Source organism: Empidonax traillii, unplaced genomic scaffold (assembly GCF_003031625.1).
Source record: "Empidonax traillii isolate 1590-97213 ecotype Southwest subspecies unplaced genomic scaffold, ASM303162v1 scaffold5:size3517227, whole genome shotgun sequence".
Lineage (NCBI taxonomy): Eukaryota > Metazoa > Chordata > Aves > Passeriformes > Tyrannidae > Empidonax > Empidonax traillii.
This window is the reverse complement of record NW_020955198.1, coordinates 1,865,128-1,876,488: the sequence shown is the minus strand read 5'-3', so window position 1 is coordinate 1,876,488 and position 11,361 is coordinate 1,865,128.

Here is an 11,361-nt window from a genome sequence, read left to right as displayed (position 1 = left end):
TGAGAGTATGGAGTACAGGGAACAGAAGAAAAGCATGTGCTAACAGCATACAAGAAAATATTTAAAACAATGAAACCTTTCACTGATGGTCTAAAGCAATCCCTACTAACCCATCCAGGATGCATCCCTGCCTATGTTGGCATCTTGTCTCTCAGTTCCTGTCATCTTTGAACTGAAGTCCACATGTGCTTGAAGGCACACAAGGATCCTGTGAATTAGATTTTTTCTTTTAGATATGATAATCAGAGTCCGCAAATGTTTTAGGAAGGGTTTAGTTTGTTTGTCTAAAAAACATATTTGCCCTTCCTTTCACTGACAGCAATGCTCTGATTCTTTATGGCACTGGTGATCTGTTTAACTTCCCTAGAATCAGTATCACATCATTCTTCACTACTTCTTCTCTTCTTCTTATTCACTTCCTCTCCCTCTCCTTCTCCTTCTTCTTCATCAAGATTAAATACATTTTATTCCCCAGCTCTGCAGACTCCAGGAAAACCATCATTCATTAGACATATGCAACATCTGTCTTTCCTGCTGGGCTCTGTTCCAAGAAGTGACAACTAAGCCCCAGCCCCTGAAAAACTTGGTTTTCAGGGGAAGTTGGTACTAACTTCCATACCTACAATGAGCCAGATGGGAGTTTCTACCATTTGAGAAAAGCCATATTAGGATGCAGGTTATACCTGAAGACATGGCTGTACAATGTCTTGTGCAGTTGGGATATTTTCTGTTTACATATAGAGAGAGATGTTCTGGGATCTGACTATTACTCCTATCCCAGCTTGGGCTGCTGCTAGATTTGGAATTTAAGACAACACATGAATGGAAGAAACCCTGTTGGCTGAAGGAAGCAACATGGGTAAGTAGGGACTTTGCGGTGTTTTTGGGGGAGGACAGGAAGTGCTGGCTGTTGCTTCCCTGACAGTCAGCTGGTAATTTGACTGCTAGTCCCACTTCTGTGACACTGGGCTCACAGAGGTTATTATAGGAGTACATCAAGTTCCTTTGAGCTACAATTGCTTCAGATGTGCCACAAAGGCAGAATAGAAAGGCCATGGTAGATAGACTCACTGGCTGACTGTGGAGTGTGGAAGAAGTTGGAAGCATTTTCTGCTTTGCCTCTCAAAGTTGTTTCCAAGCACAATTGGTAATCCCTCATTCCCAGCTGCTCGCTCCCCTTGTCCTTCTCCATGATAGGAAAGAAATCTTCTCTAAACAGCAACACAAAGGGGTTCAGAGCCTGGACCTCAACAGCAGTGATTATAAGACAAGCAGAGGAGTGTGCTGTGGTTCAGAGGCTGGAATGAGCAGCTGACGTTGCATGATGCCACAGAAGTTCTTACAGCTGGTGTATATGATACCATCTGTCTTATCAAACTGCAGGCTTAGATGGTGGTAGCCTCTAACCCCCATTTCTCCTCTACCTCACACTTTATCTTGCCTTTTCAGTTGGATAAATGCTACTAAAATCAGCTATAAAAGCTGGGGACAGGATGCAGAACCTGTATTTTGTTGTCCCAGAATAACTGTCTTGCTCAGAAACATCAGAGCTTTTCTTAACCATTTGTGTGGCCATGGACATCATCAGACACAATGTATTTGGGATTGCTTCATTGACTTTAACCAAAAGATCGATCTGGTTAAACACCTTCATAATCCACAAGGCCAAATGACATTGTTCCTGGCCTGGTGGTAGAAGCTGAAGAAAGGGCTCTCCATGACCACATACACAATCCTTGCTGGTTTGCAATAAAAATCTTTGATGTTGATTTTCCTTAATCCTTCCCTGAGTTCAGTCCAGATCGGAGAAATTTGCCATCTCTGGAAGCCATCTTCTGAAGCAGCCCCAAGTTCTGGGTTTAGTAAGTATGAAAATGTACATGTCAGGTTTGTGAGGCTGTATTATTTCATAGTATGTTTTGTGGCTTTCCATGGCCTAAACCAGTCAGTCACTTTCTTTCAAAAGGGGGAGGGGAAGAAAGTCAGGTGATATGATGTTAACAAGTCACCTGAGACAAAGACTTTGGCCGATGAGCCTTCATTGACCTTAGCTTCTGTAATGAAAGGCTTCTGTGAAAAACTATGCTGAAGTTTCTGACCAATCTTGGTGTTTGCATAGCACATTTTAAAATATAGTAGGAAACTAAAGCATACAACACAAGGGCTGAAGATTTTCTTCAAAGCCCTGACTAGTTTGCTAATGTAGTAACTTTTGTCTCCTTCCGTTTCACATATAGTTTGATCTTGATACAGCATTTTGCTTCACTTCCTGCTCTGAAGTTTGATGAGTATTTATCTCTGCTGTACAGGAGGTGCTGTTTCCCACACTGAATATAACTACATGATCCTTACAGACAATATTTTTCAGGATGAAATGTAGCTATCTTCACAGGACTTCATATCTGCATATCTTCATCCATGTCCAGGACACTTGGGACATAGAACAGTGTGGTTTGAAAGAAAATAAGAGTGCTTTGGTAGAAAAGTTGCAAAGGATCATGGCTAATCCTTGCTCCACTCCCACAGGCTACTCATTTTATTGTGTGGCTTGTAGAAACTTTGATCCTAGGAGAGATAGTGGCCCCTAATAGCAGGCATTTGTTTCTGGCATTTCTGTATTTCTCCCTATTTCAAATGCTGCTTTAACCAGTTTGAGACACCCACCTCATGAGAGAAATTTCCACTAAAAGGCAATCCAGAAAGGAAGACAGGAGTCAATCAGACTTGTTCCCTTGGTCCTCACCAAGGCAGCTGGATCAGATCATTCATGTGGCTGAGGAAGACCATGTGTCAGAATTTAAATAATAATAATAATAATAAAATTATAAAAATTAGAACATCCACTGGCTACTACAAACTCTGACAAGGTGAGAGAGACTTTCAACAAAGGCCTCAAGACCGTCAGGGATTTAGTCGGCTCTACTACAATAGGCCAAGTAGGAAGGAGAAATAAAGAGCTCAGTTTTCCCGGGAGGGATTTGTTACATACCTCTATTGTTTCTCTCAAAGATTTCTTTGCTCTACCTGGTGCAGGCACTGGACATGGGCCAGGTGCCCTTTGTGCCCCTGGATGTGAATCAGTCAGGAGCCAGGGGAATCTGAAACTGCTGTACAAGCAGAGCTGCCAATGCACTGAGCTGAGCTGCCAGTGTCAGCCCTAAGGATGAAGGTTATCCTTCTAGTGTTTGATGCCAACTGGCACAGCTTCTCTCTTCTTCCTTCACACAAGCATTGCCTGCTTCCCCCTCCCTCTCCATGGTATTTTGCCTTTGAAGTCACTTCATCAAAAAATTCTTCCTCTGTCAGAATTAATCTTCCACCTGCCAGGCCATGAATAGTCACCTTTTTGTGTGTCTGCAATATGCTGCCAAAGAAAGCGAGAAGATAGGAGTGGGTAAGTCTGGAAGAGGTAAATGGTACAAAGGATCACCAAGAGATCCTACTGATACTTTTAACCGTAAAACAACACAAGGTACTTGTCCCTCCAAGGCCCAGTCCCACACATAGTTTTCTGTAACTTGGTTAGATTTCAGAAAGGTCTCCAAGTCATAATCCTATGTGGCCAGATGCCTATAGAAGAATTTTATGCTATCTAAATCCATGTTTAGAGCAAATACGCAGGTTCCTGACACTTGATGAAACTTGAATACATATTTTCTAGAAATACAAACATGGGGTCCTGGTCTGAACCAGAATCTTGACTGTCCATGGGGATGTCTTTCTCAGTCCTTCCCAGAGAAGCTGATTTACCACTCCTAGACACCTCTGATACCCCCTCTGATTGGGATACAGACTAGCAATCATTGGCTTGAAAAATCTGTTCCCATGATGCTGAGCAATCTGAATATGAATTCTGAGGAATATCTGGATCATCCAGATATCTATCCCTACAACTATGTAGAAGGTAGCTAAGAAATACTGAAGTAACAGGGCACCCCAGCCTGTAGCTGAACACCTTGACAAAATCAAATCAGACTAAGTTCAAATCTAATGATATGAAGCATCTCCCAGGATACGTGGATACAAGATGCTTTGTAAGAAATATTAGTACAATCAATACTTTTGATTTTTTCAGTGAGTATCCTAGGAAAAAGACTGTTTATTTTTGTGCAAATAAGCTACCATAGCTCCTAGTACAAAGAGTCTTTCATAGCTTCATTTCCTAAATAGGGCAAGACATTTTCTTGGTACCTGGCCAGATGCCAAATCTCCTCCAACAAGCGAGATCAAGTGGCTGTATAAAATGTTTCATATGTGAACTTGTCGAAGTTCAATTGGAATAAGATGCACAACAGTCCTGAATCAGGCTTACTAAGGTGGATACATAAAAAATTCCAAAATCAAGGCTCTTTTGCCCTGGACATTGGTGTATTACCTCTTGCTCTCCCTTAGGTGTAGATAGTAAGCAGTGAAGTGTCTTTTAAAAGTTGGAACATTTCCAATCACAAAGCAACACTCTGGTGGTTAGAACAGTGGATTGGAATGCAGGGAAATTAGATCCTATGCACAGAATCACAGAATATTCTGAGTTGGAAGGGACCCACAAGGACCATCAAAGTCCAGCTCTTGACCCTGCACAGGACAGCCCCAAGAATCCAAGAACCACATCATATGCCTGAGAATGTCGTCCAAACACTTCTTGAACTTTGGCAGGCTTGGTGCTGTGATTATTCAAACTGATAGTTTTGATTATGAAACATTGATATTGCTTTTATTGTCCATACTCATCCTTACCCTCCTTATCCTTTAAGACAGGCTTGTCTTCACATACTTGTGACCACTGGACTAGGAGAATTGAACAATTATTTTGTGAGGTTTGGGTGGTGGGGTTTTTTCCTCCAGTAGCTTTTCAAAGTTCTTTTAATATCAGTTCTGTCCCTTAGTAATCTTTACCTTTGAGGAAGGAGCAAGGGCAGCTCAAAGCACCCTAAGCTGGGGAAATAATAGAGCATTAGACACCTAAATGTCAGACTCAATCTCTGTCTCCCACAACTCCTTTATGAAGCCAGACTTCTTCACAGAAACACCACCCTGGAAATCTGCCTCCTGTTCCATTTTACATTCTTGCAGCTCTAAATACAGCCAAAACAATTTCATTGTATTGTTAAAAAATTAACTAATGCTTATGCTGGTCCCCCACAGTATAAACATAAAGACTTCTGCCTCCACTTTTTTATTTCTTTGAAATGCAAATAAATAGTCTTTCTAATGGTGTTCAGTGCTGCAAAATCAGGGTGGAGTAAAGGTTTGAAGCAATTCTGCATGTACTCCCCCAGCTTCAGACCAGAGAGGGACAGGACTCATATGGCAACTTGAAATGAGAAACAGGCTTTTATAACTGATTAATAAACTCATGAAAATTGGGGATTTATTAACATAATGTTGACAGACCTTTAACTTTAGTGGTGCTACTGAGCACTGCTATATGTGAAAACAAAACCTTTCTGCACTTAACAAATTTATTAGCTGTAATAATGTAAATTTTTTAAAATTTTTTTGTTTTTGCTTTCCATATAGAGAATATGTGCTAGGAAAACAAGGTCACCTTATGTCCTATGAAACCAGAGTTGTTGTGGTTTTTTTTCCTTGAGGATTTAAGGGTATTCTTTTTTAGTACATGCTTTCGTTCTCAAGCTCAGGCATGTCTGAAAGTCCAACCCACTCCTGAAAAGCTCAGTTAGATGGTTGTATAGTTTCAGTGCAGCCATTAATGATTAATGGCCAGTCTCTTCGCGAACGAAGAACCGGGGAAGGTCTTTCCACCTTCCAGCCTGCGCATTGGATTTTTTTTTTTAGGTGAGACACAGTGTGCGCGGAACTGAGCCCACCCTTTAATCCTGAGGTTCATCTGCCGGGGCCAAGCACACTTGGACGGTGGCAGCGAGGTCCTCAGGACGTAGATGGATTGCCTTACAGGGCTAGCGAGCTCCATCTGCCCGAGGAGTGTCCTAACCGGGAATCGAACCCAGATCTCAGCGTTGACAACGCTGTGGTTTAGCCACTGCACCACCAGGGACACTCAGTGCAGCCATACAGCCAGACTGGAAAGTCACTTGCTGACGAAAGGCACACACCAGAACAAGTGGTTCACGGAAGGGGAGAACCTTGTTTCCTTCTCGTTGAAACCCAGCTTACTCCACTCCTGTCATCAGCTTGTGTGTTTTCCTAAATTAGATCAAATCCTACCAGCAAAAATTACAGAGATTGATTGACTTTTACCCAATTACAGACCAAGAAGTTTGCCAATTACAAACCAAGATTTTACCTCTCAGAAGCAAGCTGTTCCCCCAAGACTGACTCCCTAATTTTTCCTGTTCTTTCTGCAAACCCTCTCTGCCTCCATTACTCTCCTAGTGGACCATGACACTTGTCAGTGGTTTGGAACAGAGACCCAACTGCTTGCTCCTGCCCCAGGAAGTAAAACTATCCTCTCCAAAAACTTCCTCCTACAAACATCTCTACTTTGCTAATTATCCTGGAGTAGGAAGTTCCCTGAGTGAGTTACGTCTCAGAGACTTCTCCTCCTGCATGAACTAGTCTGACCAAGCAGGGGTTGAGGCAGGCAGGACAGCCTTCCCCGTATTGGGAAAGCCAACTTTGTTTCTGAGCAGTAGTAAAAAGGAAGACCACCGGAGAAAACAGCTCCCCACACTATGAACAAGACCTCATGCATGGTATTTTACCCTTGATCACCAAAAAAACCTTTTGATTTGCAGACAGGAGCTCACAGTGCAAGGAGTCATCATCAACTTGCTCAGAGCAACTTCTTTATTCAGACTCCAAGAAGAATCTGAAACACAGCAAAGCACACGCCTTGAGTCTCACAGGCTCGCTCAGGTCATGGTATGGAACAAATCAGCCTGAAGTAAAACAAGCCACATTGAAGATCTGCAAGTCATTACCCATAATGATTATTCAGAAAGGGACCTGGCATCAAAACTGTTTTCCCTATCCTCCAGTCTAAATCTTTCCCCCTCCCTTTTTTTTTCACTCGATGCTTTCAAGCAAGAGAGCATCTGAGAATTGTTTCCCTCCTGTTGTGAGTCATCAGAAATCCTCTCAGGAGCAAGGCATGGTGGAGCCACAAGGAAAGACTAGCAGGAGTCAGAGAGCAGAAAGACCTGGCCCCATTCAGCTGTGTCCATCTTCTCCTTGTGGAAACATGCACCCGGTTGGGAAGGGAAGGAAAGAAATGAAGGCACGTGGGAAGACGGGGTCTGTGAAAGCATCTCTCTTCTGCCTTGCTGACACAAAAAAAGGAGAGTGAGCACTCATTAAAGTAAAAACATTTCCCTTCAACTAAGAAAGCAATGGATGTAATGTCCAGGGTGGAATGTCCAAGCTTCTGGTTTGAAAACATCTTAGACCTCTCTGTCCTCTTCCCCAAGTGGTAAGTATTCACTTGGTCACACCTGCAAACACTCCCCCCCATCATTCCTTGCATTTGCAATAGCAAATATATTCCTTTGCTTTATCATTAAAGCAGGAACGTGAATGAATGCATTTGGAAACCTTTACTTCTCCTATTGTAATGCCAGATGCACAAAGATAGGAAAGAATAAAAGAAGCACAGAGCTTGGGGGAGCAGAAATTTTGGCTGGGGGTGATGCAGAGTACAGAAAAGCCTGCAGAAATGTTTAACTGTACCTCTGACTGAGAGAATGAAGAACTCTTCTCTGGGGCTTGTTAGAACTGTAACTGTCTAATTTAGAGAAGCAGGATAGGATGAATATTTTATGAGGGTTTTTCCACAGGGCTGTTAACATTTAGCAAACAAAAGACATCCGTGATTCATTTTCCTTCTCACAGGGGGCAAATGAGTTAACAGATGTAACAAGGGAATTAAAAAGGGATGCTCCCAGCACTGAGAACAGCTGTTGCCTTTTCAGGTACTTGGAAAACTGGGAGAACTGAGGTTTGTGCAGCACCTATAGGACAAGGTGGGTCTAGGGCAGAGTTTGCAAACTGATTCAAAATTGTTTTCTGTTCCAGGGTCCCTGGGAAAGTGCTGTTGGTCCCAGTCCTGGGACTTTGGTGTCTAAACACCTTTGATAATCCATGGCTGTGTTCCCTTTCTTTAAAAAGGTCAAGGAAATATACAATCTATCTCCTGATCTAGTTAGCTGGTAACTCCTGGGCTGTGGTCAGCACAGCCCAGCTAGTCATGACCTGACTCCAGGTACTTCCCCAGCTGCTCATCCTGCAGAGGAGGCATGAGATTGTGTTTCAGGGAGGGCCCTGACCATATCATAAGAGGGGAAGCAGACAGCTCTGTCCACAACAGCTGCAATCTCTCTGTAGGGCTGTAGGGCAGTGGATTAGCACCAGTGGGGGATGCAAAGAGGTGCCTCTCCTGCTGCCGTGAATCAGTACTTCTGCAGCACATCCTGTCATCTCTGCGGTAGGTCAGTTGGGGGAAAAAATACTTCCTTTCCACAGGGAGGTGTGCAGCTCCCAAGCAGATGGCCTTGGGCACCTTGCTCCATTCTGCCAACTCCACCAGCCTACGTAGGTGTCCTGAAATTAGCCCAAACCTTTGAATAGTTTGGTCCACTCTGGGCCTATGCCTACAGCATTGTTAATGAGTGACTGAGCATGGCATGCTCCGTCTTGCTTCTGGCTGCTCAGGTGCCTTTCATAGAGCCTCCAGACAGCCTGTTTAGGCTCTTCTTTTTTTGTAATGTATGCTCCTGAGGATGCCCTCCTCCACCCTCTGTTGAAGAAGAGTGTTAAGCTTCAGTTTACAATGTATAGATTACATAAAAATATATCTAGACATATCCCTAGAGACTGTTTCTTTTACATACACACAAGCACCCATCACACATACACTTCTTACACAGACACATAGATGTGAGCATTAAAACAACACAATGCCATGAAAACAATACTAACTCCCCAGGTAACGCACGTTGCCAGCTCCATTCCTGAACTGATGATGAGCATTTCAAGCCTTGCCCTTGCTAAGCCATGTCATGCAAGATCTGTTTCCAGGAGAATGTACCCATTGCTGTAAGTAGCAGGACATTTACAATCTAAATAGGAACCAGATGCACAAAAGAGCTCTAAGAGATTGAATGTTGTTTTTTTCTAGTTCTTCCTCCACATTTTACCTCCTTATTCAGAAGTTCATGTCTAGGAAGAGCTGCAAAACCTGTTCTTGCAGTCTTTTCTAGAGAACCACATCAAAGTAAAATAGTGAGATGATGACCAGATATACTGGTGCAACCCTAATCTTTTCCAATCTCTAGGCTTCCCCTCCCTCCCACTAAATCTGACCACAGCTCTCTGCTGTGGGGCCAATGTTGCTTAGCCCTATTTAATACTATTTTGGAAATCTATTACTACTGGTTCTTACACATAGATTGGGGACTAAACACAGATCACAGGCATGATGAAGCTTTTTGAATTGGTAGCAGGAGAGAGACATGAGGCAGAGCCCAGTTCTAAACCAAGGCAAGTTCCTCTTTTGATTGCACTCTCTGTCCCTGGAGTGCACTTTATATTTCATCAAGGCTCACACACCTGTCTGTGCTGGCCTCTGCTTTGTTTTTCTCCTGGATAGAGTGCAATATTCATGCTCAATCCCTGTTCTGACATGATTCTCAGCAGTGATTTTCTGCAGGCAGCTTGGTTCTAATGCTGGATGTCCAAAGCTGGGCTCATTCCATGCTTGGGGGCCTAAAATCATGGCAGAAGTGTCATCATATCTTTCGTAACACCGGTGCTTTCAATAGCCACCTTCTTTGACTCATCTTCTTGGTGCCTGTACCTGAAAATTACAATAGTACCAGCTTAGCAGCTAACTGTCCCAAACTTGCTTGGAGCTTTGTTACTTCTTCAGAGAGCAAATCTCAGACTTCCCTTCACCTGCAGCCACCTTGTGGTACTTTCTGTGTCCTGCTTGGACAGAAAACTCGGCTCCAAAACATATTTTAGTTATGGTCTGGAGTATGATGGTGTGAGCCTGGGCCCACTTTGTCCCTTACACTGGTCCTAGCCACGCCTTTATCTATGCATGACATTCTCTACGTCCTCTCAACTTTAGGAAACTGAAAACAGAGTTTTCTTGGCTACTTCCTAAGGGACTCTGCTATCTCCTGGAGCAAGGTAGAAGAGGTAGAATGGACTGCCAGAAGTTATGATGATGGTGATCTGCTCGCACAAAGCATAGATGAAGAGGGTGCCACATCTCAGCCAGCTGCCTGGCACACACTCCTATGAAAGATACCCAGGTAGCCTACAAATGTTTGTGCTTGGATTGCACTGGTGGAAGGCATCTAGTCTGCTTCCACATCCCATGAAACCAAACATGGGAAAACACCACGAGTCTCAGGTTTAGGTATTTTTTAGGCTAGTGATGGAGGGACAAAGTGGAAGAGGACCCAATGCACACCAGAGAAATACACAAAGAAAGCCTGGACAGTTGATTAATTTTGTGGCTTTGAAACAAACACAAATCTATTTGTTTTTTCACTGACGCATCTGTGAAGAGGGAATAAAATGATTAAGTTAAGACTGATGATTTTATTTAATGGAAAAAGCAATGACAAGTGGCACAGAAAGGCCACGTTTATATTCATATTTGCACTGATATTTATACTGATAGGAGAACGTATTATTACATACTAATTATCAGGAAGTTGGATGGCATGTGTTGGACTAAATTAGGAGACTTAGAAAAAGTGTTTCAACAAGACCTAACACAAAAGGCTAAATGGCATAGAATAGCAGAGTACTGAAGACAAAGGTGAGTAGCTCTGTTTGGGTTGGAATGCATTCAGCCTTTTCCCAGAGATATATCGAGTGAAATTGCTACCACATTTCAGCTTCTATTCCAGTCCTTTTCATAAAGTGATATCCATTTGCTGTTATTTGGCCTTGGGACATCATCATTATTGGAAAAACTATTGAGTGACGCTTGTGAAAATGAGACAGTATGAAGATTTTTTAAGGGCAGGTCTAATGGAGTGCTGAGCACTTCTTCTAAAGCCAGTTCTGCTAAAGCAGCTCACTTCTGACTCACAAAATGTATCATTCACCAGTGATAAATCACTCTCAGCTCCAGGATTCCCTGTCATGATTTAACACTCTCCCTAGTATTCTGTGGTTGAGTTTCAAGGCCACTAATGCATAAACAGCTTCTTCAGTCCTGAACTTCCCTGGAGTACAGTCTGCTGTTTATTTAGATATACAAAGAGATATATATGTGTTTATATACATGTACATGTGTATGTATAAATATGTATATATGTAGCATATACCTTTCCAAATCCCTCACAGTAGTTAATTACCTGTATAGCACAATTAATTAATTCATTGTTTGGAAATTCCAGGAGCATTAGCTGAATGACTCCTGCA